A 27,977-nucleotide genomic window follows, 5' to 3' on the forward strand; every position below is an offset into this window, starting at 1 on the left:
GAATGTCACTGTAATTTAAATATAATTTTTAATTTTACTAATTACGCCAAGAGAAGTGGCCAGTGATGCAGCCAGAATTATGCCACAATCTTGTTGATGGATACCAAAAGCATCTGGTTGAAGTGCAATTCTCTAAAGGTCATTTAACCAAATGTATGGAGGGGTATATGTATATGTTTGAGTCTGCATGCACACTTGTGACTTTGTGTGGATTAGACAAAATAAATTCAAACCTGTGCAGCCACTTCTCATTTTAAGGTTCCACCTTGGAACAAAGCCCAAGCATACCATGAAATTCACAGCCATGATGAGTGTATGTACACTGTACTGAGTCCCTTGCTCTGTTGTGATGACCTGACCTTGGATCGATGTTCTCTTCTGAGACAACCGGTGGTAGCATTCACAGCGTCTTCACCACACTTTGACCGTACAATCCAACTGTCATGGACAGAATCTGGACTAATCACTGAACATCATGTTCCTCCATTTTTTGTGGCACCATTTAAAAGGAAATGAACAGACTTTCTATCAGTGTAGGACCTTTTGCCAAGAAATACAGGTACAAAAAGGAAATAACCAAACACAAGGTTTCTTCCATTTTGTGCTAAATGTAATTTTAACAGTTCGGTTCAGACATGAAATAAAGGACAGTGTTGTACAGTGTGGCATACAGCACACAAGATCCGCAGAGTACTGACCATCCATCCATCATCCTTCCATCCTGTCTAAGCAGAGTGAAACCCTTCTCTGTTTGTAGCATCCTCAGTGCCCAGTGAACAAACCAAGGTACCAGACATATACTTCTCATAGGGCAGAGTAAAATACCACACTGATATTACTTACTGTTGAGAGACTCCTGGCTGTGTGTTGGATATTATAATCTTAAATAGTGACATTTGCTGTTTCCAGTACAACAGAAGGACATAACATTGTAATCTTTATTTTACATGTTTAGCCGTCCTCCTATGGCTTCTTTTGTAAAATTATTGCGTTGACTTTCACACTCCTGGAACATACACAGAGGATCTAAATTCAATTTTTGGTAAAGATTTGGAACCAAACTTGATTGAATCAATGAAAGTGAGAAGACCTGCAAGGTGGGAACTTCAGACTGTGATTTAACTTGATCCATGTTAACAAAACCATTAGTCACCGTTTCCATCCATAAACACACCTCATACATGATGGGTTTTATTTGTAATTAACAGTTTTCCCTGTCTCACTCTGACACTGCAGAGACTGTTAGTGTGACTCTACAGTCTCAGAGACATTGGGACGCCTCTCAGCAGATAGAAAACCAGCAGGTTTGTGCTTTAAACAGTTCCAGAGTTCACACAATATCTACCAGGAGACCTCAGAGCTCTTCATGCTTCAGTCTCTTCACAAACTTCATGGAGATGCTGATTTCCTTTCCCAGCAAGACTCAGGAGCTGCTCACAGAAACACTAAACCAAAAGCTTATTACTGCGATTGACTGGTCAGCCAGCTCTCCTGACCTGAACACCTCGGAGAATCTGTTATTATTAAGATGAAGATGAGAAACTCTGGATGAGCTGAAGGTCACAGTCAGACCAACCTGAGCCTCAGTGACTCCTCAGCAGGAGCTGATCTCCTCCATGCTACGCTGCACTGATGCAGTAACTCATGGTGCTGGAGCCCAAACCAAGTACTGAGAGTATAAACGTACAGTTTCAGAAGGTGAACATTTCTGAATGTAATATGGTTTTCATTAATCCGACGATGTACAGTTTATTATTCACACTTCCTGGCTGCCTCAACATTAATGATGCTGAATGTTGTCTGTGAAGGTTCTCTCTACCACTTGTTTTAGAACTGAAGAAGTTTCTCAGATGAGAGGTGAAACGTCTTCAAGAAACTTAAAGAAGTCCAGGCAATTTTCTTTGCAAGCTCCTTACATGATGCTGAATGTTCCAAAGTACTTTCTTGGTATCAGCTTCCAGTTATGTCCATAAAGAACTCCAGCAGAAGAGATTAAAATACAGAATTTACAAGTTTATTGTTTAATGTGAAGACAGTGATCTACACAAACAGGCGGTCTTTGTGTTTGCAGAGGGTCAAACAACAACATATCACAACAGCAACCATCACAAAGTCATTTATATAAACATGTCATCTATCCCCATGGTTACAGAACACATAGAATAACATGTACAGTCGAGTATATCTGATGTTAAAACTTTATATAAAGACAACATATGACACCAGCTTTACACAGAGAAGGACTGAAGGTTAAAGTTTTCCTTTTACCTCACAGTTCAACACTTTGATACTCAATGAATAAATAAATACATGCAGCAAGTTTGTTCTAATGAACCATTACAATACATTCAGATTACAGTTAATGTCACACTGATATGGATAACACACTCAGACCACAGGCTTCAGCACACAGATATATAAACAGCCAACTACCATCATAACACAAGGAAACAGCACAGCAGCACTGAGGAACAACACGCTCTGGATCATCATCATTATGAGCTTCTAATGTTAGAGAAACAGCTGGAAAACATCTGGCTGAGGTTAATCAATTGTTAGCAGAGGAAGAGCAAAGCAAAGCTGCATTTTCATGTTTAAGTTACATCACATACTTTACACTGTATGAACCACGACAAACTGACAGAGGGTCTGTTCTTCATACTTCACTTCCTCCACTTGAACCCATAAACTGGCGAATTTTCAGGCTCACCCATCCAGTAACATTTTCCAGATGTCCTGAAGGAGCAGACAGAGGAGAGTCAGAGAGAGCATCAGATGGATCCAGGCTAGTTTCATAATGACACACATGTAACATCACATGTTCCAATTTCACACAGAAGTGAGTGAAGCTTTCATCCATGTCATGTGATCCCACTCAGCCCTCAGGTGGTCTACACCTGATCATCACGCAGAGCCAAAGGACTGCAGCATCCCTGGACATGAGGACAATATTAACATAAGATAAGATAAGATAAGACAAGATAAGATGAGATGAGATAAGATAAGATAAGATAAGATAAGATAAGATAAGATAAGATAACCTTTATTAGTCCCACACGTGCGAAATTTGTTTGAGACTGCAGGGACAAAGCAGCTGTCTGTCACGATGTTTGTACATGAATCAAACGGTTCACTGTCCAGTTTAGATAGCTGAGTGTAAAATACTGCACTTTGGGTTTTCCAATTAATCCACAAAGATGAAACAAAACAAGGAGTGTGGAGGGCATCATCACATGAGGAGTCAGAAGTTCAGCAAATAAAATCACAATAAAAAAGCTGGCAGAGTCAATGAGATTAAGATCTCCAAGCTCATCTTCATCTAGTCCATGGAATCAAAGGATGTAACATCCAGGCTTTTCTGTCCGTAAAGTGGTGCAAAGTGTATCTACATGTGATGTTGCTAGCAGATAATCATGCATAATTATAATGAGAATATAATCAACTATAAGCTTAATTATGCTGGCAGGGTAGAATTTTGTGTATTTGTTTCTCTGTTTCTGTTTTAATGCAAAAGTACTTTTTTTCTTTTATTTATTTATTTATTAACCTTTATTTAACCAGGAAGATCCCATTGAGATTAAAAACCTATTTTTCAAGGGAGACCTGGCCAAGATAGGCAGCAGCAGGTGTCTCACAGTTACAGAGATTACTCAAACACAGGTAAGTGCAAGAAAACAAATTAAAAAAAATAAATAAAAAAAAAAGGCAGGTAAAATGACAATCAATCTAATTAAAACAGTTGCATATTATGGACTTGGCCTCAAGGATTCATAGTTTAGATTTAAAAGCACTTAATGAAATGAATTCAGTCATTTTCCAGTCCTTCTGCAGTTTGTTCCAAGCCGAGGGTGCTAAATTGACAAAAGCTCTTTTACCAAGTTCAGTTCGGGCAAGTGGAACAGAAAGCAACAAGTAACCATGCGGACGAAGAGAATACCGACCAGCATGTTTCATTGCGAGCAGGGAACATATATAAGAAGGCAGCAACCCAAGTATTGCCTTATATATAAAACTGTATAAATGAGAGTTCCTCCGACTTACCAAAGCAGGCCATCCTACCTGAGAGTATAACTCACAGTGGTGAGTCTGACATTTACGGTTAGTGATGAACCTCAGAGAAGCATGATACACAGAATCAACCATTCGAAGACATTGAGTAGAAGCATTCATATATAGAATATCACCATAATCCAGCACAGGCAAGAATGTTGCAGCAACAAGCCGCTTCTTTGTATTAAAAGAGAAACACAACTTATTTTGAAAATATCTTTCTGGTAAAGGTAATGATGTGATGAATGTCTTTTACTTATAAGTGCCAAAAGATTGTTTTAACTAATTTTAATTTTACATTTTATTTATATAATGACAAATCACAACAACAGTCACATCAAAACACTTTACATTTTAAGATAAAAGAACAACAAGCAGGCCTGCAGTGCAAGAGTGAAGTGCTCCAATAGGGTGATATGGTACTACAAGGTCATTAAGATAAGATGGGGCCTGATTATTTAAGACCTTGTATGTGAGGAGCAGGATTTTGAATTCTGGATTTAACAGGAAGCCAATGAAGGGAAGCCAAAACAGGAGAAATCTGCTCTCTCTTTCTAGTCCCTGTCAGGACTCTTGCTGCAGCATTTTGGATTAACTGAAGGCTTTTCAGCGAGTTTTTAGGACATCCTGATAATAGTGAATTACTGTAGTCCAGCCTGGAAGTAATAAATGCATGAACTAGTTTTTCAGCGTCACTCTGAGACAGGATGTTTCTAACTTTAGAGATGTTGTTCAAATGGAAGAAAGCAGTCTTACATATTTGTTTAATATGTGCATTGAAGGACATGTCCTGGTAAAAAATGACTCCAAGGTTCCTCACAGTGTTACTAGAGGTAATACATGATCCCTCATTCTTCCTCGGCTGATGCCAACTGCTTGGTCTTTTCTCTCCCTCTGTTTCTCTTTCTCCTCTCCTATCTGTGTTTATTTATTGTTGTCTGTACTCCCGGGTCTTTCTCTTTACTCCCGCCTCCAACTCTACAAACCTGTGATCTTTACACACTGACTAATGATATCATCAGCAGCTGCTTTTTAAAGTAGTGTCTGGCTCTCATATATGGCTTGATTGTTTGTGGAACTATTTTGTAAGTGAAGATGGCTTTTAGTTTTGCTCTTCCCATGTTGTGTCTGTTAGTTCCCTTTTTAAAGACCTTCACTGGATTCCCTTCCTGGAGTGTGGTGAGTTTCTAGTGATATTTTGATGGCAGCAGACTCTGGAGAGGACACCATTCTGTTTATATTGGATCTCAAATCTGCTCTTGATACTGTTGATCAGAGTATCATGATAAACAGGGTCACAGGAAGTAGAGAGGAAGAGGACATGACAGAAGAAGGAGAGAGGAAGAGGACATGAGTAAAAGGAAGGGGGGAGGAAGAGGACATGACTGAGAGGAAGCAGCTCCATCACTGACCTGTGGATTCTTCTGGTTGTTGAGATGTGGAAACTTATTGTTTTTCTGTGGAGCAAATAAAGTGAGTCTCAGAGTCCCAATGAACTGGCGACTTTATTGTGATTAATTTATTACTGCTTCAATTTCTGGGACTTTTTCAGTTTTCCCTCCTGTGGCAATGAAGAGTATGACTGGTACAACTTTTTTATTTATTGTTTGATTTGATTTTTGTGTTAGATCTCTTTCTTCAATTGTGAACACCCACATTAGGGCTACAAGTTTTGTGCAGCAAATCCCAGCATGGCCAGCAAGACCAGTTGACGCCTGGACGTATATTGGAACAGACTTTGCCACCTGCACTCAGCCTTTCTGACAGTCGAGTGTTGTTTATGAAAAAGAGCATGGCAACAATACAGAGTGTTTTTCTGCTCCAACACATCCGCGGTCCTTTCAGACGCTAAGTATGCCTGTTATAACCTGTACTTCATACATGTCTGCCTGCCTCTATGAGAGGCCTGGGAGCTTGAGGGTCCTGCACAGTATCTCTTCTGGAAAGATATCTCTGATGTTGTTACTGGCATCTGCTGGAGCCACTTGCCTAGCTTGGGAGTCATGCCTGAGAAATGCCTGTAGTCATCCACTTTGGTCATTGTGAACGTTGAAGGAGATTTGTCTCATAGTCACACTTATACTCATGTTTCCTTCACTTACATCCAACACTACTATGTTCTATTTAAATCCAGCTTCCCTTTATGGTTTGATAGGAGATTTTGTTAAACCATTGGCCTTGCTTATGTCTGCATGAGAGCAGATACTTCTGATGTACTTGTATGAAGAGTTGATGAAAAGGAAACTGACCCTGTAACTAACTGAAAACAGGTCACAGCTGAGTCGAGGGCTAATAAAAATAACACCATGGAGTCCAGCGTGACTACATGTGCAGTGTGATATTCCACACATTTGAAAGACTCATTGTGTAACTCAGGAGGCAACCCTGGCCTATAAAACAGGCAAATAAGTTGTATGGTTCAGTCCTTGCTGCAAGTACAACCTGTTCAAACCAGCGATTATGAGAGTCTGTGATCATTTGCATGAGTGTTACCCTAAGATGTCAAATCCACAATGCCAGCAGATGGTTTATTACACATGGGCCAACCCTTTACTGACACATTGTAGATAAGTTTAATGCTGGACAGCAAAGCTAACAGCCTTACATACTATTTAGATTTCTGAAGTTTTTGTGTAAGATTTTAGCTACAAATGTAATTTCCACTTAAGGATAAAGATCACTTCATCTGCATGTTTCTTAAGAAATTAAGCATGTCACATCTTTATTAAGTTCTGATTTATAAATGTCTACATAATAATACACACCTTTGGCATTAAGGTCTTCTACCTCTTTCTTCTACTCTTTCGTGTTTCCATTGGTTTATATTTTTATTTCCCAACCTTTCTCATTTTTGAGCAGGAACCTCATAAAGACCTTTGGAGCCCCGCAGGTTAAAGAACTATCTTTAAAAGATTTACATTGAGCTCAATACCACACCATTGTCTCTAAACTATTAGATCCACAAAATATCCAATCCCTTCTCGCATGAACACATCATCTGGCTGAACATATTGTTTCTAAAGTATTGGAAATAATTAAATCAGGACTGTAAGAACCAATCAGCTACATTGATTAAAGCCACTTGCCTTCATGAGGTACAGTGGGGCAAAAAAGTATTTAGTCAGCCACCGATTGTGCAAGTTCCCCCACTTAAAATGATGACAGAGGTCAGTAATTCGCACCAGAGGTACACTTCAACTGTGAGAGACAGAATGTGAAAAAAAAATCCATGAATTCACATGGTAGGATTTGTAAAGAATTTATCTGTAAATCAGGGTGGCAAATAAGTATTTGGTCACCTCAAACATGGACAATCCCTGGCTCTCACAGACCTGTAACGTCTTCTGTAAGACGCTTTTCTGTCCCCCACTCGTTACCTGTATGAATGGCACCTGTTTGAACTCATCATCTGTATAAAAGATACCTGTCCACAGCCTCAAACAGTCAGACTCCAAACTCCGCCATGGCCAAGACCAAAGAGCTCTCGAAGGACACCAGGAAAAGTATTGTAGACCTGCACCAGGCTGGGAAGAGTGAATCTACAATAGGCAAGCAGCTTGGTGTGAAAAAATCAACTGTGGGAGCAATCATCAGAAAATGGAAGACATACAAGACCACTGATAATCTCCCACAATCTGGGGCTCCACGCAAGATCTCATCCCGTGGGGTCAAAATGATCATGAGAACGGTGAGCAAAGATCCCAGAACCACACGGGGGGACCTGGTGAATGACCTGCAGAGAGCTGGGACCAAAGTAACAAAGGTCACCATCAGTAACACACTAAAACGGCAGGGAATCAGATCCCGCAGTGCCAGACGTGTTCCGCTGCTGAAGCCAGTGCATGTCCAGGCCCGTCTGAAGTTTGCCAGAGAGCACATGGATGATACAGCAGAGGATTGGGAGAATGTCATGTGGTCAGATGAAACCAAAGTAGAACTTTTTGGTATAAACTCAACTCGTCGTGTTTGGAGGACGAAGAATACTGAGTTGCATCCCAAGAACACCATACCTACTGTGAAGCATGGGGGTGGAAACATCATGCTATGGGGCTGTTTTTCTGCCAAGGGGACAGGACGACTGATCCGTGTTAAGGACAGAATGAATGGGGCCATGTATCGTGAGATTTTGAGCCAAAACCTCCTTCCATCAGTGAGAACTTTGAAGATGAAACGCGGCTGGGTCTTCCAACATGACAATGATCCAAAACACACCGCCCGGGCAACAAAGGAGTGGCTCCGTAAGAAGCATTTGAAAGTCCTGGAGTGGCCTAGCCAGTCTCCAGACCTCAACCCCATAGAAAATCTGTGGCGGGAGTTGAAAGTCCGTGTTGCTCGGCGACAGCCCCAAAACATCACTGCTCTGGAGAAGATCTGCATGGAGGAATGGGCCAAAATACCAGCTACTGTGTGTGCAAACCTGGTAAAGACCTATAGTAAACGTTTGGCCTCTGTTATTGCCAACAAAGGTTATGTTACAAAGTATTGAGTTGTATTTTTGTTATTGACCAAATACTTATTTGCCATCCTGATTTACGAATAAATTCTTTACAAATCCTACCATGTGTATTCATGGATTTTTTTTTCACATTCTGTCTCTCACAGTTGAAGTGTACCTCTGGTGCGAATTACTGACCTCTGTCATCATTTTAAGTGGGGGAACTTGCACAATCGGTGGCTGACTAAATACTTTTTTGCCCCACTGTAACAGACAGATGTCAGTGAATCAGCTGTTGTAGCTCTTCACTATTAGATTTCAAATTTTGATTTGAGAGGACTTCACTCACATCCTGCCTTCTTATGTCTAGTTTGCGCCACCTTGGATCCCATGTGTCTCCACTTCCACTCATTCTCATGTATAAATATTGTCACAGTCTCCCTTTGTCTCTTATCGAATCATAAGGTTGCCTTCCTCCATGTCTCCTAGCACCTGTGTTTAGGTTATTTACTGGTTTCCTGGTTCCCTTTGATTTTGTATGATTGCCTTAGTTTTATTCTGGACATCAGCCTTAATAAATTTGACTTGCTTTGCATCATCTCCACCTGCCTATGATTCTGAATTTTGGGTCCTTTACTCCACTACACATGATCTGTGTTTCCACAAACCATGACACTAGGCTGCTGGAGAATTCCCACAACACACATTTTTCTTCTTCACACAACTGTTTTAACTCTATGCGTTTATCCACCACTCTCATTTTAATTTGTTATTTTTAATGTCTTAGCTGATAGCTTTACTGACCTCTGTGAAGAAAAAACCAACCTGTTTGAGGTGTTTCCTGACCTGTTTCAGACTTGACTCCATTTTGGTCTTCTGCCTCTGATGGTTTTTCTGAGATGTAGAGTGGAAAACGATATGTCAAGACAGACAGATATCAGTAAGTGTGATCATCCAATCAGCTGTGTAACAAGCAGCTCTTTAATAGGGAACTACAAAGATGGAGGACTAAATCTGTTCCCACTGTCACTGATCACATACAGTATAATGTAGAATTTCTTTGGTGTTGTGCGATAAATCACACTGTGTAAAAGTCTAAAGGTGTGAAATTAGGATCCACTGAGTTCAGAACAGCTGCCTTGTCTGCTGTAGTTACACAGATGCTTTACGTTTCTGATACAACATATATTGGTAACATGTAATTCTGACAGGATGTTTCTTTTTGGTTCCCTAACTCCTGCAAACACCACAGGACTGCTGTTGGACAGCTGTATCTGGTGTTTCTCATGAGAAGCAGAATAGAATATGATGTGTCAAGACAGACAAGAAACCAGGTACTTTTCATTGGCTGTATTTGCCTGATGATTATTATCTTTTTTCGAGCCTCCAATTTTATGTCTGTTGGATGTAATTTGATCTTAATTTTCAAGAAAAAGGCTGATGTGAGTTGTAAATCAGTCTGAGAAATACAGTAAAATATCATGTGTCAAGAGAGGCAGAAAGACAGACAGATGTCATTAAGTGTGATCCTCCAATCAGCTGCTGACTAACCAGCAGCTTTTTATAATAGTAGATTGCAAACATAGAGGATTAACTCTATATCCTCTTTGATGTTAGATGGATGATATACTATGAATCCTTCAGTGATGTGTTTACTGACCTCTGTAAAAGATTTACTGACCTCTTTGAGTTGTTTCCTGGCCTGTGTCTCCCTGTTGGACAGCTGTATTTGGTGTTTCTTCTGAAATGTAGAATGAAAAATGGTTTGTCAAGAGAGACAGACAGACAGATATCAGCATATATAAATAATATAAAATTGAATTAAGTTGTGGATCCATCTCAGTATGTTTACAGCCCTCTGTGGAGGATTTACCAACATTCCTGAGGCATTTACTGACCTTTGTCTTCACCTTCATCTTCTGTGCCAGTGTTAGCTCCAACATTGATTTGCCTGTCTGAAGTTTTTTCTTAATTGTAGAGAGAAAAATGACATTAGTCTGTGATGTATTAACTGACCTCTATGCTGAGTTTACTGACTCTGGGAAGGAATTACCAACCTGTTTGAGGTGTTTCCTGACCTGTTTCAGACTTGACTCCATTTTGGTCTTCTGCCTCTGATGGTTTTTCTGAGATGTAGAGTTGAAAACGATATGTCAAGACAGACAGACAGATATCAGTAAGTGTGATCATCCAGTCAGCTGTGTAACAAGCAGCTCTTTAATAGGGAACTACAAACATGGAGGACCCAGTCTGTTCCTTCTGTCTTTGATGGTACACAGTACAATCTGTGCAATTCTCTTGTAATGAGCCAAGAACTTTTACAGAAATAAAACCTCTGCCACAGATCAGACTGTGACGGAGAAACTGACCACTGTGAATCATTTACCAACACTTATGAGGTGCTGCCTGATGACTGCAAAGTGTCAGTTTAATGTCACATGAATCACTCTGTGATGTGTTTACCAAGCTCTGTGAGGAAGTTGCTTACGTGCGTCAGACGTGTCTATCTTTTGGACACCTGTGTCTGGCGTCTCTGGTGAGAAGCAGAATAGAATATGACATTTTATGGCAGCATGGAAACAAAGTACTTGACATTGGTTGTATGTGCCTGATGACTGATTACTGTTATTATTATTTGGACTAATATTTTATGTCTGTTGGATCTAAATAAGTAAGTAAGCAAGTAAGTAAGTATTAATTAAAGTTTATTTATTAAGTGCTTTTCATAGACAGGCTGTCACAAAGTGCTGTACACAAAGATTAAAATAAACAGAAAGTTAAGTAACAAAATACATACACAATATAAAAGGTTAAAAGTAAATAAAAATAAAGAATTTAAAAAGCGTTGATTAACAGAAGGATTGTTTAAACAGAAATGTATTTAACTACTTTTTAAAGGATTCCACAGAGCCAACCAAACGTAGTTGTGGTGGTAGACTGTTCCACAGCCTTGGTGCCACAGACTGAAAGGCTCTGTCCCCTTTTGTCTTCAGTCGTGTTCGGGGAACAACCAACAAACTCTGAGTCTGTGAGCGGAGACGATGAGCAGCAGTGTATTTTGTGAGAAGTTTGGATAAATAATCTGGGGCCATTAGTGCTCTGTATGTTAAAACAAGAATTTTAAAACAAATTCTGAAATCAATTGGGAGCCAATGTAAAGAATATAAAATAGGGGTAATGTGAGCACGCTTGCTAGAACGAGTTAGTAGTCTGGCTGCTGCATTTTGTGTAGCTTGGAGATAAGAAAGAGATAATTCATCCAAGCTGGTAAACAGGGCATTACAATAATCTAAACGCGATGACACAAATGCATGAACAATTTTTTTCCAGTTCAGATAAGGAGACCATTTTTCGCAGTTTAGAAATGTTTCTTAGATGAAAGAAACAGGAACGAGACAGAGATTTTACAGGTGAGTCCAGGCCCAGAGAAGAGTCAAATATTACTCCCAGATTTAGAATATTTGACTTGGCAGAAGAACAGAAAGGGGCAAGAGCCTGACTGATTTTAAAATGTAGTTCAGGAGGAGCTTTGATCATGGTCTCGGTTTTGTTTGTGTTTAACACAAGGTAGTTGCTAGAAAGCCAATCAGAAACACGAGTTAAGCACTGGACTAGGGTGGACAGCCTATCCAGCTGATAAGGCTTAAAGGACATATACAGCTGAATTTCATCGGCATAGAAATGATAAGAAGTGTCACTAAAAGTTCGAATAATGCCAACTAAAGGAAGCATGTAAAAAGAAAATAGTAATGGACCCAAAACTGAACCCTGTGGTACTCCGCAGGTTAGGGGGGCAATGTTAGAGGTAAACCTGTCAGTCCTAATAGAAAAGGTCCTGTCTGATAAGTAGGAGTAAAACCAGTCAAAGGCGGATCCAGATATACCAGCCAAAACCTTCAGCCTGTTGAGTAGGATTTTGTGGTCAATGGTATCGAAGGCTGCGCTAGGGTCAAGCAAAATGATCACAGGACAATTTTGCGTCGGAATAAGTTGTACTTTTCCAGAAATAGAAAGCTGTCAGTTATGGACCCATCAGTAATGCGTTCACTGACTACTGTGAATAATTTACAAACCTCTGTGAGCTGTTTACTGACCTGTGTCAGACATATCTGACTTTCGGACATCTGTATCTGTTGTTTCTTATGAAATGTGTCATGTGTCAAAAGAGAAAGAAAGACACTTTCACTCAGTCTGATTTTCCAATTAGCCGCTGTGTAACCAGCAGCACTTTACTCCTGTTTTCAGTCATTGTGGACAAACAGCTGTTACTCTCACCTTTGACACTGAGAGTCACTGATTTCTGTAGCAGCATGTGTCCATGCTTGTTGTAGACGGTGCAGGTGTAGACTCCACTGTCAGTGAGGTGGAGGTCTTTCAGGGTCAGACTGAGGTCTTTAGTGTTCAGTGGGTCTTCATCCATCTCTGTGTGGCCTGTATAAACTGGGTCTTGTGAGAGATGCTGTTTTTTGCTGCTCTCATACAAGTGGATCATTGTTTCTTCAGGATAAGTGAGTTTCCACTCCACTTTGACATCCTGAGGAAGATCATCTGTGACTTTAAAAGGTATCAGGACAGACCTCTCCCCCTGTGTCACAGTCATCATCTCCACCTGGAAGTCTGAGTGGAGAAGAAAGCATCATGTGTACAGACAAAGAGACAGACAGACCGACAGATTCAGTTCAGTTTTATTTATACAGCCAGTCATGCCACTTTCTATTGTAAGGTTGAAACCACAATGTTCTCTGTAAAACAGAGAAAACACCAACAATTATAGGACCAACTGTGAGCAAGTCCTTTGGCAACAGTGGGAAGGACATACTCACTTTAAACCTACGGCCATGTTTTTCTCAGTATTTATTATTTTAAGGTTTACCTTGCCATATAAAGCGCCTTGAGGAAATTGTTGTTTTTATTTGCCGCTGTATAAATAAAATTAAATTGACATTGAATTGAAATTAAAACTGATGTTGAATCGGTGCATTTGGTGGTTCTGGGTGTCTGGGGTACATTCAAAAAAGTACTGGCTCACTCCCAGCGGGTGCTTGGCGGGGCCTGGTGCCCGTGGCTCAGTCGGGCCCCTTCTGGAAGGTGAGGGGCCCTCGGGTCTCTGGGCCTGGGGCTTGGTATGCTCTGGTGCAGCGGGCCGCCTGGCTTTGCCGGCGGGCACTACACCACAACCCCCTGTAGCTGCTGCGCCATGGCTGCCTTGTTTGGGGCTCTCCTCAGCTCTTTCTAGGATGGTGGCGTGGCTGCCACACAGGTGGTCCTCCTTGGGCTCTCCTACTCTGGGGGGCCTCTAGATATCTGGGGCCTAGATCTCCTCCATGCCTGTTTCATGTCCTCAGGGGCAGGGCTATGACTCCCCACACCCTCTAGCAGATAGTTACAGAGAAACCTTTTGAATACAGGCGTGCTCAGGGTGTTGAACATAAAGTCTCTCTGTATGCTGACGACATGCTTTTATTTATTTCTAACCCTTCGAATAGCCTCCCCCAAATTTTGGTTATACTTAAGGAATTTGGGACAATTTCTGGATATAAAGTGAATTTTGGGAAGAGAGAGGCAATGCCTATAGGTATGACAACTGGGAAATTTTCGTCTATTTTAGCACCTTTCAAATCCATAGATAACAAGTTAAAATACTTGGGTATCTGGCTGACACAAAACCAAAAATACTTAAATAACCTTAAATAACGCCAATTGAGTTGTCGTGTTCACACAAATATGTTCCACATGTCTCTTTAGCCAGAAGAGTAAGTGTTCAAAGTCTTTTGTGAGTAATTCTGACTCTCTATGCAGATGTATTTGATTGTACAATCACTTTTGTGATACCATGCAGCTTCGTAAGAATTTGAGTACCTTTTTACCTTAATGTCTCGCACAGTGGCTCCTGGGAAATTACTTCAAAGCAAGGGCATACTGCTGCTACACAGGAAATGACCACTCATGAATTAATAAAACAAACAGCTGTTACTCTCACCTCTGACACTGAGAGTCACTGATTTCTGTAGCAGCATGTGTCCATCCTTGTTGTAGACGGTGCAGGTGTAGACTCCACTGTCAGAGAGGTGGAGGTCTTTCAGGGTCAGACTGAGGTCTCCATTTTTTATTTGCTCATTCTTCATCTCAGTGCGACTTTGTATGTAAGACTGGTTTTGCCCTCTCTGACAAACGTGGACTTTCTTGTCTTCATGTTTCCACTCCGCTGTGACGTCCTGAAGCTTGATATCAGTTGTAAATGGCAGCAGGACAGACTGAACCCCTTTAACTGTTTCCACCATCTGAACCTCAGGAACTGAGAGGAGAATATGAGACAGACAGACAGATGTCAGTGAAGGTGATCCTCCATCATCTACAGTTATTATAGTTTGATACTTTCATTGTTTTTATTTAGTGTTGGCCTTTTCTTTTGAATTCAGTTTAGTTTCTGTGAGTTTCCAGAGTGGGTTTGCTCCTTTCACTTTTGTTTTGATTGTGTGTAAATGTTTAGTTTTTGTTTAACTTTTATTACGTGAACTCTTAGTTTTAGTCTCTAAATTCTGTTTTGTTACTTATAAGTCTATACCTATTTTGGACGGTGGACAAACAGATGTTACTCTCACCTCTGACACTGAGAGTCACTGATTTCTGTAGCAGCATGTGTCCATCCTTGTTGTAGACGGTGCAGGTGTAGACTCCACTATCAGTGAGGTGGAGGTCTTTCAGGGTCAGACTGAGGTCTTTGTTTTTCAGGGCATCCTGGTGCATCTCAGTGCGGCCTACATAAACCTGATCCTGTTTCTGACTGCTGTCGTTACAGTGAACCATCTTTTCTTCAGGGTGAGTGAGTCTCCACTCCACTTTGATCACCTGAGGAAGGTCACCTGTAATTTTAAACGGCATCAGGACAGACTTCTGACCTTGTGTCACCTCCACCACTGCTGACTGGTAGTCTGTGAGGAGAACAAAGCAGAACATGAGCAGTACAGACAGAAGCAATGAGACGTCATGACAGACTCAGTAATTTCACAGAGACTGAGATTTGATGAGTGCAGATCTAAAACTGTTAATTTAAACATAAAAAATTTCAAAACTTTAGATATGATCAAAACTTCCAGTTAACAAAGATACATCACAGAGCCTTTGAATTAAACTGTCTTGATCCACGGTGTCAGATGCAGCATTGAGTTCAAGCAGAACTAAGACTGAAACATTCTGTAAATCACAGTTTGGTTATTCATGACTTGAACTAATAAATAGTTTCTTCCAGGTCTTAACAGCTGAGAATTTGAACACTGAGTTTATGGCAGTCCATTAACAAGGCTGTAAGGTGGTGCTGGATAAATTACTACCAGAGCCTTTGTGGTTTTCTTGGTCAGCAGTGGTTTTATTCTTAGAACTCTCCCATGGAGGTGATTTTTGCCCAGACCTTAAATAAGGCCAATTGAGTTGTCGTGTTCACAAAAATATGTTCCACATGTCTCTTTAGCCAGAAGAGTAAGTGTTCAAAGTCTTTTGTGAGTAATTCTGACTCTCTATGCAGATGTATTTGATTGTACAATCACTTTTGTGATACCATGCAGCTTCGTAAGAATTTGAGTACCTTTTTACCTTAATGTCTCGCACAGTGGCTCCTGGGACATTACTTCAAAGCAAGGGCATACTGCTGCTACACAGGAAATGACCACTCATGAATTAATAAAACAAACAGATGTTACTCTCACCTTTGACACTGAGAGTCACTGATTTCTGTAGCAGCATGTGTCCATCCTTGTTGTAGACGGTGCAGGTGTAGACTCCACTGTCAGTGAGGTGGAGGTCTTTCAGGGTCAGACTGAGGTCTTTAGTGTTCAGTGGGTCTTTCTTCATCTCAGTGCGCTGTTTCTGATCTTGGCCCTTTAAGTGACACTGGTCTTTACCAATCTGATACTCATGGACCATCTTGTTTTTGTGTTTCCACTCCACTTTGACATCCTGGGTGAAGCCTTCTTTGATTTTAAAGGGCAGCAGGACAAACTCCTTCCCCTGTGTCACCTCCACCATCTCCAGCTGGTACTCTAAAGAGAAAACAGAGGAGAACATAGTCAGAGAGACAACATCCTTTACATCTAGATGACTCATTGTAGAGACATCAGGTCTGAACTTCCTGGAGCCAGGAGATTTTCTGACTGAGGCCAGACCCACAAAATCAGACACTTCCTTTGATAGATCCAAATCTTGTACCGGTTAAAGGACTCAGTATAAGATTTGGGGGCCGATGAGCTACTAGAAGATGGATCTTCAAGGTCCTCATCACCATGATGCTGTGCTTCTGGAGACTAATCATCATCAGACTCATCTCTCTCTTTAAATAAGCCAATAAAAACAGGAGGTGGAGTTTCATCTCAGTGTGATGTCTCACTTTTGATGGTATGTTAGAGAAACTGATGATGATTTAGTTTTGAACCTGCATCCCAAGCTCTTGTCTTGACCCTGCTTGGATGTATTCTGGATGTAGTGAAGTATCCACAGATGTAGCAAAGAACATCTGAATCGAGTGATAAATGTGACATGTTACCCTCCATGTCTCATATGTTCTAAGCATTAAAAATATAAATCACAGACACAAAACCAGTGAATGTTGCAAAGACTTTGTGTTTACCCAGATAAAAGACAGATTCTATCTCCATGAAGAGTTTGTGGTTTTTATCAGAGCAGAGAGGCAGCAGGAGCCACCGTCTTCCCACTGCACTGCATGGATCAAACTCACAAACACCAAACCTTTGTTTGGACTCTGGACTGCACTACGCCACATTCCCATGATGCATTACAGGCTGTTTGATTGGATCTTAGAGGATTTGAAATGTGGGCAAACAGGTGGAGGTCTTTCAGGGTCAGACTGAGGTCCTTAGTTCTCAGTGGGTCTTTGTTCATATCTGTGTAGCCTGTATAAACTGGATCCTTTGACACAGCCTTTGTTTTGCCACTTTCGTACACGTAGACAATCTTTTCTTCAGGATAAGTGAGTTTCCACTCTACTTTGACATCCTGAGGAAGACCATCTGTGACTTTAAAAGGTAACAGGACAGACCTCTCCCCCTGTGTCACAGTCATCATCTCCACCTGGAAGTCTGAGAGGACAAAAAAGCATCACGTGTACAAACAGACAGACAGATTCAATTTTTATTATATTATTTTTATTTATTTATATATTCAGTTTATTCATACAACCAGTCACGTCACATTCTATTGTAAGGTAGATGCTACAATAATACAAAGAAAACAGCGAAAACACCAACAGTTATATGACTGCCAGCGAGCAAGTGCTTTGGCAACAGTGGGAAGGAAAAAGTCTGTTTTAACAGGAAGAAGCCTTGGACCATGGGATGAGGGACACAGGACAAAATTTCCCTCTTCAGTGGAACCAGCTTCCAGTTTGGATTCAGCAGACAGAACATCATTGACTTTTAACATTAGGCTTAAAACTTTCCTTTTTGACAAATCATAGTTAGGGCTGGATCAGGTGACCCTGAATCATCCCTTTGTTATGCTGCAATATGGCTAGGTGTCACACTCCTGTGTCCTTCAGTTTGCTTAGTTGTTTTTTTTTTTTTATTTCTTGCAAGGTTACTGAGGTGCTGATGTTCTGTTTGGAGAGCCTCTGAGCTTTGTAATGTTTTTAGTTCTTGTTTGTTTTGTTCCCTCCTGGTCCAGTTTATCTTTGTCTCTCCTTGCTGTGTCCTCCCCTCCTTCCCCGATCTGAGTCTTTCATGACTGATTATAAATGTCAAGTTCTGTGTCACTCTCTGTCCCTTCCTCTTTCTGCCGTCACTCTCTTTCTGTCTACTCTCACTCTCTCATTTATTCTGTATTTCCTCGTCTTGTCTCTGCCTCCTCCTTCTGTTCCCTGTATTTAGTCAGTCTGACGCTCAGTGTGTGTTTAACATGTTTTCCTCTGGCTGGTCTCTTTCTGTTTCCTGTTTTATTGTGATAGTCTCTTGCCCCCTGTGTTGTTATGTCTTGTTTGCTTCACCTGTGTTTCCATGTGTCTCCACTTCTTCTACTCACCCTCATGTATATATATTGTCACAGTATCCCTTGGTCATAAACTGGGCCTTGGAAGCCAGGGCTCATGTGTTTTTCGGTTTGTCCTGCCCAGGGGGTCCATATAAATATGCTTGTTTTCCGTGTGTAGTGTTTTGGTTGTTTTCTCTCCTTTTTAACCTCCATCTCCCGCTGTGTGTTTATTTGTGTTCATGCTCCCAGATGGTTTGGGTTACCAAAGGGATCGCAACCCAGGAAGTGTTCCTGCGATGGAAGCAGCCTCACCTTCCGCTGCATTATTTGAGAATGTGGCTGAACTCCAGTTCGTACTGTATTCTTGAGTCAGACCCATTAAGTACAGGCATTTACAAATGTGTTTAAGAGACCTCGCTATAGTGGTTTATCCTGCTGACCTGTGTCGGTTTGTGTGCGACCAGGAATCAGGAGCTGAGTGAGTCTTTTTCACAGAGAGGAGTCACGTCTTAGATTTTGGGTTTTTTGGAGTTGTCTTCATTCATGTCCATGGGCACTGGCACCAGAGGCGGAGCCAGACATTTTATACACCCGGGGCTTAGCCCTAAAGGGTAGTATGCATGTGGGATTTGGGGAGGGGGAGGAGGGGTTTAGAAATTACTGAAAAACATGCTGTAAAGTTGAAGATTTATTAGGCTGTGTTTTGAGTTTTGTTCAAAAATGAATGACTTCATATAGGAAAAAAATATATCACATATGCAGGACACCTTAACCCTTTAAAGCCGGTCGGAGCGAGCACGCTCTGTTTTGCGTAACTATTTTTAAATCCCGGTAGAACTGCAACCACGTAAGCTATAATACAATAATACACGATAATTTTTTTTGCATATGAAACCGGAGGAGTTGTACTTACATCTTATGCCATCAGCTTGTCCTAGGTCACGGTTTCCTTCCACGTATAGAATTGCAAAAATTGCATAAAAAGCACTTGCAGCAAGAAAAACATAATATTCCAGAGACACGCTTTGCCGATCCGATCAGCTGTTCGTAGCACTTCCTATGTCCATCAGCGCGAACTATCGCATGTCCGCCATGACCTGTCCGAAACAGGAAGTGACATCATTTTGCGGAAATGTAGTTTTTTAACTTTAGGGCCTTTTGAGCCTATACTGGTGTTTTTATAAGTTATGTTTGACTTTATGACTTTGTGTATCGTTTCTGGGATGCTTAGGACTCATATTGCACTGCTGGAAATAGTTTATTTTGATGCAGATGCTGCTTTTTTGCAAATTTGCATTATAATATTTATTTTCGTTTTTCCTGCAGTATATAAAAATTGGTGTATTTCAAAAATTAAACTATAAAGACACTCAAAATAAATTTCCTAGGTGGGAAACTATTTTGTGCAACTTTTTTGTATTTACAGTTTTGAGGGATAAGCCTCTTTAATTTCTCTACCTGCTAATACCACCTGCTTTTTCTTCCCACCAAAAACATGTAACAAGCTGTCATGTATTTCACAAAACAAGTTTGTTCTCGTGTGATCAGAGGTGTATATCTGGGTGCAAGCTTCACCCATGCATCAGAAAAAGGAAACTCAGTCTTTTGGAGTCTCCACTCTAACAGGCTCTACTACATCTTATTCACTTGTGTTATAATCCAGTCACCTTTCCCTGGTTTAATGACAATCGGCTAATTTGCATATCAACTCATAACCCACTAAGCTGACAGGACAACAGTAATGCATCTTCAAAATACTGTCACGAAAGAGAATTTCCTTCATACAGTAAATCATATGTGTTCCTCAATCCAGCAGAAAGCATTTCACAATTTACTATATTAACAACTACATTTATTGTCTGATCAGTTGATTGGTTGGTCATACCAGAATCTCTTCTTTTTATTCCCTCACAAAAGTTTCACCTATTGTCCTGCAACCTGGAAAGTTAATTGTCACCAGTGGATAAACTCAGCATTTGATAACAAATGTCTGTTAAATGTTCCCTGCTTTAACACTGATGAGAGATAAGAAGCTCATTGCACATGTGTGTGTTAGCAGGCAGGTTAATGGATGTGTGTGCAGTGGAGCTGCAGATTCAACAGGGCATGTCCTTAAAGCTGCCTTTCCTTCACGTTTCTCTGTTTATGTGTGTGTGTGTGTGTGTGTGTGTGTGTGTGTGTGTGTGTGTGTGTGTGTGTGTGTGCATTTTTTTTTTTTTTTACCTTTGTTTTGATCCTATAGACTTTTTCTCAACCTCCACGAGTCAGTCGGCCACAGTTTTCCAGTCCAAATTTAATGTGCTCTCACATTAACAACAACAGACTTCAGTTTAAATAATTTCTCCTAGGGATCAATAAAGTATTCTGATTCTGATTTTCCTACATGCTCTTCCTTCTTAACATTGCAGTCTACTTTGCGACATCTGCAGCAGTTCAGTTGTTGACGTGTGTCAGAGGCGCAGTGGGCCGTTCTTCTTCAGCTTTGCCTTATACCTTTCACTCTTTTCAGTCTCTTCCTTTGCCATTTCAACTCCCAGTATGGCAAATGTGAAACTCACAGTCTTCTCAAGTCCATTCACACACAGTGATGTCGCAGGTGAACCTCCCAGCTTGTGATCAGGAGCACATGCTTCCATCCACGATGGCATTTGTACATGCTGCTGAACCCTTTAGGGTTTAGGGCAGTGTTGCTGTGTTCACTTGGTGTTGACTCTTGAAGTCGACGCTGTTGCTCTAGAGCCGCCTTTTGTCTTCAGGGAGAGATTGATTATCCTTGTTCTTCAGGATAAGATCTACATGGAGTTGATCTACATGAAGCTATGAAATTTTCAGCCAAAACATGGGCTGGGTTTGGTTCCAATTATGCTAATCTATCATTTTGCTCCAGCAGCTGTGCTCGTGGAGAAATTTATTTAATATCATTTTCATCACTCTCAGTTATACACACACCCACAGCACTTCTTACACACATACACACGTACTTCTCTTCACTGCATTCCTCAGTTTCTACACACTTCACTTTTCTACTTTATACAGCTTCTTCATTCACTATTCTCTATTTCCTCATTTACCATGAAAAAAAATTGGGTTTTCACCCAGACCACCTCCAGGGACAAAAACTCCCTACGGCTCCCAGGGAGCTGAGCTCAGCTTGTACGAACAACGGAGAAAACGGAGATTTCTAAAAACGCCTGCCAGGGTGGATATTTTCGAAAACTCCGTTTTTGCATTTACGTGTGGACGAGAAAAACGGAGAAAACACAGCGTCAAAGGTGTGCGCCTTTTTTGACGTCACAGTGTGCGCCACGTTATTGTTTCGGTGAAATGAATTTCTACAATACTGTTACTGTTAATTTTACTCTTTGCAGTGTTTAAATGCTTACATATACACACACAGTTACTGTCCCTCCACACATACGACTCGGTTCTCCTTCTATGCCCCATCTTTGTTTACTATTTCCCACCGAGGCGTCTAGACTTCTGATTGGCCAACATTTCTACACGGTTAGGAATATATCGCCACCTGTTGCTTTGGCATGTTCCTAGCAGCGTTTTCCTTTATTTCTGCGTTTACGTGTGGACGGGATTGCTTTTTAAAACGAAAACGGAAAATCTCCGTTTTCAAAAATACCCGTGTACGTGTGGACGTAGCCTAAGAAAAGCTCCAACCAAACATCACCTCCTTTACAACAGGATGCCCAGAGCCCTCAAGAGGAAAATGAGTCTGTTGTGAAGGTGCAATAAAACTTGGGCCCCACTTGTGATCACATTCCATGTCACATTCCCATGATGCATCACAGGCTGTTTGATTGGATCTTTTTTATTGAGGATTTGTAATGTGCACAAACAGCTGTTACTCTCACCTTTGACACTGAGAGTCACTGATTTCTGTAGCAGCATGTGTCCATCCTTGTTGTAGACGGTGCAGGTGTAGACTCCACTGTCAGTGAGGTGGAGGTCTTTCAGGGTCAGACTGAGGTCTCCATTTTTTATTTGCTCGTTCTTCACTTCTGTGCGACTTTGTATGTAAGACTGGTTTTGGTCTCTCTGATAAACGTGGACTTTCCTGTCTTCATGTTTCCACTCCACTGTGACGTCCTGAAGCTTGATATCAGTTGTAAATGGCAGCAGGACAGACTGAACCCCTTTAACTGTTTCCACCATCTGAACCTCAGGAACTGAGAGGAGAATATGAGACAGACAGACAGATGTCAGTGATGGTGATCCTCCATCATCTACATTATTTTACAGGCTTTGCCATTCATATGGATACACCACAATAACATGGGAATGGTTGGTGATATTAAAGTCCTGTTTGTGGCACATTAGTATATGTGAGGGGGCAAACTCCTCAAGATGGGTGGTGACCATGGTGGCCATTTAGAAGTCGGCCATCTTGGATACAACTTTTGTTTTTTCAATAGGAAGAGGGCCATGTGACACATCAAACTTATTGGTAATGTCACAAGAAAAACAATGGTGTGCTTGGTTTCAACGTAACTTTATTCTTTCATGAGTTATTTACAAGTTTCTGAACACTTATAAAATGTGTTCAATGTGCTGCCCATTGTGTTGGATTGTCAACGCAACCCTCTTCTCCCACTCTTCACACACTGATAGCAAACCGCAGGAGAAATGCCAGCACAGGCATCCACTATCCGTAGTTTCAGGTGCTGCACATCTCATATCTTCACAACATAGACAACTGCCTTCAGATGACCCCAAAGATAAAAGTCTAAAGGGGTCAGATCGGGAGACCTTGGGGGCCATTCAACTGGCCCACGACGACCAATCCACTTTCCAGGAAACTGTTCATCTAGGAATGCTCGGACCTGGCTCCCATAATGTGGTGGTGCACCATCTTGCTGGAAAAACTCAGGGAACGTACCAGCTTCAGTGCATAAAGAGGAAAACACATCATCAAATATCCAGTGACCTTGAGGTTTCCACTGATGAAGAATGGACCCACTATCGTTGTACCCCATATACCACACAAAACACCAAACACCAAGATGTGCAGCACCTGAAACTACGGATACTGGATGCCTGTGCTGGCATTTCTCCTGCGGTGTTGCTATCAGTGTGTGAAGAGTGGGAGAAGAGGGTTGCATTTACAATCCAACACAATGGGCAGCACATTGAATACATTTTATAAGTGGTTAGAAACTTGTAAATAACTCATGAAAGAATAAAGTTACGTTGAAACCAAGCACACCATTGTTTTTCTTGTGACATTACCAATAAGTTTGATGTGCCACATGGCCCTCTTCCTATTGAAAAAACAAAAGTTGTATCCAAGATGGCCAACTTCTAATTGGCCACCATGGTCACCACTCATCTTGAGGAGTTTGCCCGCTCACATATACTAATGTGCCACAAACAGGACTTTAATATCACCAACCATTCCCATGTTATTACGGTGTATCCATATAAATGGCCCACCCTGTAGTTTGATACTTTCATTGTTTTTATTTAGTGTTGGCCTTTTCTTTTGAATTCAGTTTAGTTTCTGTCAGTTTCCAGAGTGGGTTTGCTCCTTTCACTTTTGTTTTGATTGTGTGTAAATGTTTAGTTTTTGTTTAACTGTTATTACGTGAACTCTTAGTTTTAGTCTCTAAATTCTGTTTTGTTACTTATAAATCTATACCTATTTTGGACGGTGGACAAACAGCTGTAACACTCACCTCTGACACTGAGAGTCACTGCTTTCCGTAGCAGCATGTGTCCATCCTTGTTGTAGACGGTGCAGGTGTAGACTCCACTGTCAGTGAGGTGGAGGTCTTTCAGGGTCAGACTGAGGTCTTTAGTGTTCAGTGGGTCTTTCTTCATCTCAGTGCGCTGTTTCTGATCTTGGCCCTTTAAGTGACACTGGTCTTTACCAATCTGATACTCATGGACCATCTTGTTTTTGTGTTTCCACTCCACTTTGACATCCTGGGTGAAGCCTTCTTTGATTTTAAAGGGCAGCAGGACAAACTCCTTCCCCTGTGTCACCTCCACCATCTCCAGCTGGTACTCTAAAGAGAAAACAGAGGAGAACATAGTCAGACAGACAACATCCTTTACATCTAGATGACTCATTGTAGAGACGTCAGGTCTGAACTTCCTGGAGCCAGGAGATTTTCTGACTGAGGCCAGACCCACAAAATCAGACACTTCCTTTGATAGATCCAAATCTTGTATCAGTTAAAGGACTCAGTATAAGATTTGGGGACCGATGAGCTACTAGAAGATGGATCTTCAAAGTCCTCATCCCCTCAATGTTGTGCACCATCAGACTCTTCTCTCTCATTACAAGAGTCAGTAATAATTTTGGCTTCTTCATTAGTTGGGAATGCTTCCCTAATTTTGTGATTGTTAGTCTATCTTTGTCATGGCCTTGAGCTGTTTGACCTAGGGTTTTTAAGTCTTTTAGCAGTCATGTCGTTTGTAAAGTTTTTATTTAAATATTCTGTTTGGTTCTTCATTTGTGTGTTTTTATGTTTATGTTTTATAATTGTACTTTTCTTAAGTGTTTTTAGTCTACTTCTTAGTTCTGGGTTGTATTAGAGTTTAGTTTTTCTCTCAGTGTCTCTTGTTCCATTTTTTGTGTGTCTGCATTTCCATGTTTAGTTATCACTTCTCACTTCCTGCTTTATTGGATAGTTATTCATCCCTTGCTCTTTACAGTTTACTTCCCTCATTTTATCTGTTTGATTGGATCTTTTTCATTGAGGATTTGTAATGTGGACAAACAGATGTTACTCTCACCTTTGACACTGAGAGTCACTGATTTCTGTAGCAGCATGTGTCCATCCTTGTTGTAGACGGTGCAGGTGTAGACTCCACTGTCAGTGAGTTGGAGGTCTTTCAGGGTCAGACTGAGGTCTCCATTTTTTATTTGCTCGTTCTTCACTTCTGTGCGACTTTGTAAGTAAGACTGGTTTTGGTCTCTCTGACAAACGTGGACTTTCTTGTCTTCATGTTTCCACTCCGCTGTGACGTCCTGAAGCTTGATATCAGTTGTAAATGGCAGCAGGACAGACTGAACCCCTTTAACTGTTTCCACCATCTGAACCTCAGGAACTGAGAGGAGAACATGAGACAGACAGACAGATGTCAATGAAGGTGATCCTCCATCATCTACAGTTATTATAGTTTGATACTTTCATTGTTTTTATTTAGTGTTGGCCTTTTCTTTTGAATTCAGTTTAGTTTCTGTGAGTTTCCAGAGTGGGTTTGCTCCTTTCACTTTTGTTTTGATTGTGTGTAAATGTTTAGTGTTTGTTTAACTTTTATTACGTGAACTCTTAGTTTTAGTCTCCATACTTATTTTTGTTACTTATAACTCTATACACATTTTGTAATGCAGACAAACAGCTGTAACACTCACCTCTGACACTGACAGTCACTGATTTCTGTAGCAGCATGTGTCCATCCTTGTTGTAGACGGTGCAGGTGTAGACTCCACTGTCAGTGAGGTGGAGGTCTTTTAGGGTCAGACTGAGGTCTTTAGTGCTCAGTGGGTCTTTCTTCATCTCAGTGCGCCCTTGTATGACAGGCTGATATTGGTCTCTCTGATACGTGTGGACCGTCACATTTTCATGTCTCCACAGCAGAGTTACATCCACAGGCAGGATGTCTTTGATTCTGAAGGGCAGAAGGACAGACCTTTCCCCCTGGGTCGCCTCCACCATCTCCACCTGCAGAACTGACAGCAGAACATGAAACAGACAGACATCAGTGAACAAATCATTGACATCATTAACAAACTACATTGTACTGCATCGTTTTTGTGATTTATGATTGTGTTTTGGTTAGTTACCCATCTTATGTCACAGCTGTCTGATCAACCATGATATATACCCCTGTGTGTCATTTCATGTTTAGGTCAGTTATGTTTATTTGGACAGTTATTTGGGTGGTTAAAGTTTGCAGTTTTGCCTGAGTTGAGTTTTGTTTATTTGACCTCTTTTAGGAGCTCAACATTTATTACTTTTGTAAATATAATTTTTGGGTAAAATAAATGTCAACCCTATTTTTCAAATAATTCCTGTGAGTCCTCCTGTTCCAACTCGGTCCATCACACCAGACAAGCCGAGAGAGATAATCTGGGTCTGCCCAGAACACCTCACCCACCTCACCTGTGACATTTAGTGAGAAAACTTTCTGTAGCAGTATGTATCCCTCCTTGTTGTAGACGGTGCAGGTGTAGCCACCATGGTCACTAAGTTGGGGGTCTTTCAGGGTCAGACTGAAGTCTTTAGTTCTCAGAGGATCTTCATTCATCTCTCTGTGGTCTCTGTGATCGTGGTCCTGTAAGAGATGCTGGTGTTCATTGTTCTGATACACATGGACCATCATGTTTTGGTGTTTCCACTCCACTTTGACGTCCTGAGGAACATCATCTTCTTCATCGATTTTAAAGGGCAGCAGGACAGACTTCTCTTCCTGTGCCACCTCCACCATCTTCAAAGGGTAATCTGAGAGAATGTACAGACAGAGAAATGTCAGTGAGGGTGATTTCCCATTTCATTATGATTCAGAAGTGCCATCAAAGTAACGTCATTAGCCCTGTAACTTCTAAAGAAAATAACCCTCATATCAGAGGTTTGCTCTCACAGTCCTCCATCTGCCCTGAGAATATTTATAAGAACAAAGGGTTGAATGTTGATGAAATATGTTCTGAGTCCTTCACATGTAGATTTTTCAACAGGCTGTTAGAGTAAAGTAAGGGAAAGCTGAAAAAAGTTCCTATCTGACCCTCAAAGAATCACCTGACCATATTTAATGAAGACATGCAAAGTTTGTGAGAAGCCCACAAAGTATTAGGAATTAGGTCAAAACTGGACATTTATTTTTTTATTATTTTTGAGCCCTCGTAACTTGATAAGTACATAAACATTTACATGAAACTCTGAGTGCTGGAAAACAGGTCTAAATTTCATTAAATCACTAAAGCTGACTCTGAGGGAGGCACTCACTGATGTTTCACTCAGAGATCCAATAACACAAACAGTCACACACTCACCTTTTCTCATCTTCAACATTTTATATCTGGGATACATGAAGACACCAAAGGCAGCAGCCAGGAGAACCACAGGAACCAGAAGAGCAAAGAGAACTATGGGCCAGACTGGAGGAGGACGTACTGTAATCAACACAAACACAAACATCCTGAACATCATCCAACAGATTTTGATGAATTCACATCAGAGTTCACTTCTACTCTGACCTCCAACCTTTATCTGCGGCACTGACCTGTGACCTTCAGTTGAACATGGATCTTGCTCAGATCTCGTCCATGTTTGCGGGTGGTGCAGGTGTAGTTTCCACTGTCAAAGAATGTGGGGTTCCTCAAAGTGAGGCTGAGGTTTCCAGTCTGCAGCGCGTCAGCTCTCAGTGATGTTCGGTTGGTGTATCGATTGTTCTGATCTTTAAAATCATCACCGCTCTGCAGGTGCACGTGAACTGTTGGAGTGCGGAGCTCCTCACGGTCCCACACTGCTGCTGTGGAGTCACTGGCAACACCAGCTGG

This window comes from Pelmatolapia mariae, linkage group LG3_W (genome assembly GCF_036321145.2).
Source record: "Pelmatolapia mariae isolate MD_Pm_ZW linkage group LG3_W, Pm_UMD_F_2, whole genome shotgun sequence".
Classification (NCBI taxonomy): Eukaryota; Metazoa; Chordata; class Actinopteri; order Cichliformes; family Cichlidae; genus Pelmatolapia; species Pelmatolapia mariae.